At 36.1% G+C, this 6906-nt stretch overlaps 1 pseudogene; it reads left to right on the forward strand.

Annotated features, from left to right (window-relative positions):
* The window catches only part of LOC132533378 (uncharacterized protein KIAA1143 homolog), a 36979-nt pseudogene extending 30279 nt beyond the window's left edge, over positions 1-6700 (forward strand).
* The last annotated feature ends 206 nt before the right edge of the window (positions 6701-6906 follow it).

Genomic DNA, 6906 nt, shown 5'->3' on the forward strand with positions numbered 1-6906 from the left:
TCTAAATAATAATAGTATTTATCTGTTTTGAAATTAACAATAAGTGAAATTTTTTCCCCTCTCTGGAATTAATTTTATTGCACACATTCTTTACTAAGGGGAAACTTTAATTTTAGAATGGGAAAAAAAAAGCTAATTATGTAGCAAGTTACTTGTTCAGGCAGAAGCTGACTTTTTTTTTTCTGTGAGAAAACATATGGGTCAAAAAATGTAGAGGAAAGAAGATGGGTAATTTGCCTGAGAATTCTCAGAGCAACAGAAGAAGAGATCCAGACCTCAGTCCCTTCTTTCTGATGTTCAAAGTAACTGAAACTGTTGGGCAGACAGGCTAGCTTTTACCAACAACCTAATGAAAGCAAAGAGGAATAAATCCTTAACTCACAATCATCAGCCAAGTAGGACAAAGAGGCAGTCAGAGAGTCCTGAAATTAAGCCGGGAACCCACATTGCCCCGAAGAATAGCCTCCAGCTCTGGCCTGATGACTGATAGTCCAAAAAGAGGAAGCATTCAAGGGATATGTGGCCTTCTGATTCAAAGGCTTTCTATGCTAAAGTGACATTCTTTGACAACAGAAAAAACAGGCTCAAATCATTTACTTGAAATCATGAGTGGAATGATAGGTACCTCTTTATCTGTACATCCCTACTGGTAAAATAAACCTAGTAGTCATTTTTATAAATAAAGGGGTGTAATAATCCAAGAATACAAGTAATGATGATTTTGAAATAAAGCATTATGACTAGATGAAGTGGTAGGAACATCAAGAGTCATTAAGGTAAGTAAGTAATTAAGGAACTTGCCCTCAACTTGGATCAACAACAGCAGAGAATGTTGTCTGAAGGGAGGCTGGACAACACAGTCTATGCTACACCTGAGGAATATGGGTTGATACTGGGGCAGTTTGGAATGTTGCTACTCATGACCACAGAATGAGCTCAGATCTACAGGGATGCAGAGGTCACATAGGTTCCTAAGTTGAATATGGGCCCCAGACCACACCAAATTGATGGGGTTTACAGTCAACAATATTTATACCCCTTTCCCATATTAGGGAGCTACTCTCTTCCCTGATCCAGCTTTCTGTCCCTTTTCCAGTCATGACATCATCTCCCCAGACAATAACTTGGATCCACCTGCATATCAGATCTCAGGCTCGGGGGGGGGGGGGGAAGAAAAAGAAAAAGAAAAAAAAAGAAAAACACTAGTATAGCCACAGGCCCTTTGGAATATAACTAAAATATGCCTACTAGCTATCTATGAAATGGAGTAACCCCCAACTCTTCATCTGCACTATTCCAGCTTTTAGGTTCATGATTGGTCAACAATTTGTTTGGCTTTGTATGTTAACTCTCTTGTCAACCATTAGGTTCCAGATGCTAGCAGGATGCTGACCAGACTTCCCTGGACAGACAACACCACCAATGTGTCCTGGAGCTCTGCTTCCCCAGAGCCCCGCCCCACTAGGGAAAGAGAGAGGCATTCTGGGAATATGGATGTACCTGTTTACACTCATGTTTAGTGGGGAAACAATTACAGAAGCCAGACCTTCAACCTTCTGCATCCCACAATGACCTTGGGTCTATACTCCCAGAGGGATAAAGAATAGGAAAGCTATCAGGGGAGGGGATGGGATATGGAGTTCTGTTGGTGGGAATTGTGTGGAGTTGTACCCCTCTTATCCTATGGTTTTATCAATGTTTCCTTTTTATAAATAAAAAAAAAGAAAAGAAAAAAGACCTCATTAATTGTGAAAAAGAAAATAATACAGGAGTGGGGTGGGGTGGGGTGGTGGTAGGTAGCATAATGCTTATGCAAAGAAACTCTCATGCCTGAGGCTCCAAAGCCATAGGTTCAATCCCTAGGTACCACTATAAGGCAGAGCTGAATAGTACTCAAAGAAAAAATCAACACAATCAAAAGCATTGAGATTATATAGATAATCAATTATACATTCACATGATTATTAGCAAAACATTTATTCAAAAGTCATTTGAAGTAGTTCTACTTTTGTGTTTGTGTTAGGTTCTTAATATATACCAGGAGTTGTTTGTTTCTGTTTCTACTAAACTTCAGGTTTTTTTCCCTAATCCTTTGTGATTTTATCTATTACGTTTGATCACTAGATATATCAATAAAATAATTAGATTAAGGAAGAGTCCAGATAAATACTGTCAATATTTTTTATATGTCTTGAGATTTTCCAGAAAAAAAAGGCACAACACTATATACATATTTATTTACAACCTGTTTAACTTAACAGTTTATCAGATATATGCTGTACATCAGCAAATACAGAGTCACCTCATCTCCTTTAATGACTGTGGGAGATTACATTTTATAAAACTTTGACAGTTTTAATATTCTGATTGTGATGATCAAATTTGGGAGTTGGAATTGAAGATAGACATGATCCTGTCTGCATGTAGCCAGACAGATATTTTCCTTCTTTTTAAAATACAGTCACTAGGGCTAGAGTTATAGCCAGGGTTTTACACAAACGGAATTCATATTAATTAAAAAATAATTTGTCATATCTATATCTATATCTATATATCAAAGAGAGATACTGCCTCTGTCCCTTCTGATGTAATCATCTTGAGCTGAGATTAAAAAATGTTCTATTTCGTTGAGCAAAAATTTAGAGAGACACTATCAATGCTTTGAACTTTAGACAGAGGTCTGTTGTAATGACTAGTACCTGTCTTTTCTACGGCCATATCACCCTGAACATACCCGATCTCACCCACCTGATCTCAGAAGCTAAGCAGGGTTGGGCCTGGTTAGTACTGAAAGGGAGACTAGTACCTGTCTTATGTCTATATGAAACTCAGATCTTTTCCATTTAGATCATTCTAAGAGCGACAACCTCCACCACCAGCTCATATATTCTCATCATCATTTTAATGAAAGACTTCCATGGATTTTATTATGTTTCCGTTAAGAATAGATATATTTTCCTTTTCTTGGTTCATAGGTCATCTGTACAAGTCCACAGGGCTTACAATTCAGAATAATCTAGAAGGAAAAGTTAAAAGAGTTTCATTCAGGTAAAAGAGAATTAGTAGTCACTAAAACAACCCCCCTTTGTTGATAGCTCAAAACATTTATAGTATCTCTCCACATTTCTGTCCAACAGAATAGATCAGTCTTTATTGGTAGTTATAGTGATCAAAAGTAATAGATATATCACAAAGGGTAAGGAAAAAACCGCTGAAATTTAATACAAGCACAGAGACAAATCTTAGTATCTATTAAAAATACAACAAAAACACAAAACTATAAATACTCTAAATGAATTTTGAATAAGTATTTTGATGCACTACACCCTTAGTGAGATATATCCCAAGGACAAAAGGACTGCAATTAAATATTTAAAATTACTTGGTAAGTCTGTTGCTAATTTTTAAATTTTTTTTATTTATAAAAAGGAAACATTGACAAAACCATAGGATAAGAGGGGTACAACTTCGCACAATTCCCACGACCAGAACTCTGTATCCCATCCGCACCACCAGAACTCTGTATCCCATCCCCTCCCCTACGGACCCAAGGTCATTGTGGGATGCAGAAGGTGGAAGGTTTGGCTTCTGTAATTGCTTCCCTGCTGAACATGGGTGTTGACAGGGCGATCCATACTCCCAGCCTCTCTCTCTCTTTTCCCTTTAGTGGGGAAGGGCTCTGGGGAAGCAGAGCTCCAGGACACATTGGTGGGGTTGTCTGTCCAGGGAAGTCTGGTCAGCATCCTGCTAGCATCTGGAACTTGGTGGTTGACAAAAGAGTTAACATACAAAGCCAAACAAATTGTTGACCAATTATGGACCTAAGTGCTGGAATAGTGCATGTTACTAATTTTTAAATGTTGTTAATAGAAGCAATGATATAGTGATTCAGAAAGTAAGCATATTTGGCATCAAGTAAATAAAAATAGATATTGGTATTGTTGGGAAATAGATTCTTACTGAGTAATAAAATTGGCCCAGAGAAGAACAAGAAGATAAAGAATCTCATAGTATTTGGAATTAAAATATTGGTGTGAACTTATGATTTCATATATGATATAATAGATGTGTTTCTCTTAATAACCTGTGCATTCATTGAAAATGCCAACAAGTTACACAAGAGCTTTGTGAGTCCCAAGAAACATTTACTTTCCAATATCTTCAGAGGTAGTTACAAAGGCGAATAACCAAGGAGTATATCCCAGAAGTAGAAGTCAAGGGCACTAGGGAAACTAGGGAATTCTTCTCACACAGCTAAACTACCAGAACAGAATGGGGTGGGAAATCTTGAACTTAGAATTTGAAAATATGACTAGAAGAGTCTTTTGGCATATTTCCATTGGTAAAGGAAAGAGAAGTATGTACATTTGAATATCTGGGTCAGTAAAGAGGCTATGAAAGAGATCACTTGCTATGGTTTTCCAATTCTCTTTTTCATCTGTAATAAGAGATAACTTGAATATCTACCAGCTCCTAGCTTCCTTTATGCCATGAGGTGGCTATGGCCATGAAACTAAGTTCTGATTAATGTTATATAAGTGGTAGTGTTGTACAAAAGTTTGATTTGCCCCTTTAAATTAGAAATGTGCCTTACTCTGCCCTTTAGTTTTTCAACCTTTTTCAGCTGTGAACGAGGAGGTGTGCTAAGATAGATTATGAGAACAGGTGGAACATCCTAGATGGTACAACAATATAGATGGAATTTGAGTCCCTGAATGACCTTATGGAGCGTAATTTTAAACCATTTATTCGTGGACTGCAAAACAAGAGAGAAATATCTATGCTATTTGAGACACTGCTACTTTGTATTTGTACTGTGTTATGCACAAGTAAATCTATCTTCCAGTTTTTGCATGTAAAATTATATTTACACTTGAAAGGATAAATTGTAACACTGTGTAATTTGGTATGCTAGTTCTGCAATGTATTGGATTTTTTAAAAAAACTGGAGTGACATATCAGTGGTTGAGAATAGGACTTGCATTCATGAGGTTCCCCATTATCTCATAAGCAAGACCCGAGCAGTGCTCTGCTTTCTCTTTCCTGCATAACAATTTTAAAAGCCTTTAAACAGACTGGGAGTATGGACCCACCAGTCAACGTCCATGTTCAGCAGGGAAGCAATTTCAGAAGCCAGACCTTCCACCTTCTGCAACCCACAATGACCCTGGGTCCATGCTCCCAGAGGGATAGAGAATGGGAAAGCTGTCAGGGAAGGGGATGGGATATGGAGATTGGGTGGTGGGAATTGTGTGGAATTGTACCCCTCCTACCCTATGGTTTTGTTAATTTATCCTTTCTTAAATAAAAAATAAATTAAAAAAAGAAAATTATGAAAAAAAAGCCTCTAAAAATAAGAACAAATTAGTTTATGCACAAGTTTTTTTTTTTTTTTGGTGAGAAGCAAACATTAGTTAACACAATATAATTTATCATAGCAGTGCTATTAAAAAATGTCATACACATTTTCTAGTTTGTCATGAAAAATAGTTACATATATGCTTTCAAGCAGACATTTGAAAAATGTTTATATTTTTACTCTCTTTATAAATGAATGCCTTTCAGTATCATATTTTAACTGGTTGACTAGAAAATATATTTTCCAAACAAATATTTTTTGAAGCATAGAGTCCTTCAAACACCATTTAAGAACACAAATGTTTTACATTAAGTCTACAAATCCAGAGTTCTAAGTTGAGAACTTTTTTTTTAGAAATCATAAGAACATACTTTTAAAAACAAGCATTTTAAATATAAATTATTGAAAATGACATGGAACTTTACACCCAATTAAAAAAAACTATTTTGTTCTATTCTGGATATTTTTCTAATTTTACATATAAAACAGCTGTTTGTCATCTAATTGGATCTGCCACGCTTTTATGGCCAAGAACTTTGGTAACTCTTTCAGATTCAACTGAGAGACTTTGAAGCTTCTTAGCTGAGATTTTCTTCAAGGTTTACTGGTTTCTTGTACAGTTAAAACAATTGCATTTCCATTAACTTGCTCCCTGGAAACTCAAATTCACCCTTAAAATGAGCAGCCAAAATTATCACTGGCTCACCAATTTTTGTCTTTTAGTATTCATAATATTTGCAAACATATCAGAGATGTTAAAATATGGATGGGTGTCTTTCATAAAAAAAAAAAGAGGTAGAAAAACATGATTCAAATATAATTTGAGGCTTGCTTGGCTAGAGGTGAAGTGCAATGGAGTGTGTTAATAACTGAAATATAAAAAGAAGACAATTGAACTGAAACTCTTCTCAAGAATTCCACACGTGGGGAGAGGCCTTGAACAAATGAGGCAGGGTGTTGTATGTGTGGCTGGCGGAGCCTGCATTCCTGGCCCGCTTCAGATCAGATGAAGATGGTGACCACCGTGACAAAGAAGATGAACAGCCCCAAGTGGTGGTTTTAAGAAAGGGAGACCTAACAGCTGATGAGGTTATTAAATTAAAGCAGAAATAAAAGCAGCCAAAGCAGATGAAGAACCAGCTTTAGCTGATGAAAGAATCATGTATTGAAAGCCAGTCAAGTGTTCCACTGGTGAAAAATATTCAGGCTTAACAGCAAGTTCTAAAAAAGAAGACAAATGAAGATGAAACAGGTAAACAAGATTCAGTTAAAAAGAACCCACAAAAGCAAATCAAAAACAGTAGTCTCCTTTCTTTTGACAATGAAGATGAAAATAATTAAGTGTCTTAGTCTTCTTTAGATCTTTTGATTAAATTTTTCCTTATGTCAATTAGCAAAATAAAAACTGCCTATCAATATTTCTCTGATTTGAAATAGCAACTCTGTAAATTTTCCTATTAACATTTTATTTCCTATCTGTGTGGGGTGGTGGTGGTATATATGTATATAAATTACATTTTTAACAACAGCAACAACAAAAAAATTCC

Source organism: Erinaceus europaeus, chromosome 16 (assembly GCF_950295315.1).
Source record: "Erinaceus europaeus chromosome 16, mEriEur2.1, whole genome shotgun sequence".
Classification (NCBI taxonomy): domain Eukaryota; kingdom Metazoa; phylum Chordata; class Mammalia; order Eulipotyphla; family Erinaceidae; genus Erinaceus; species Erinaceus europaeus.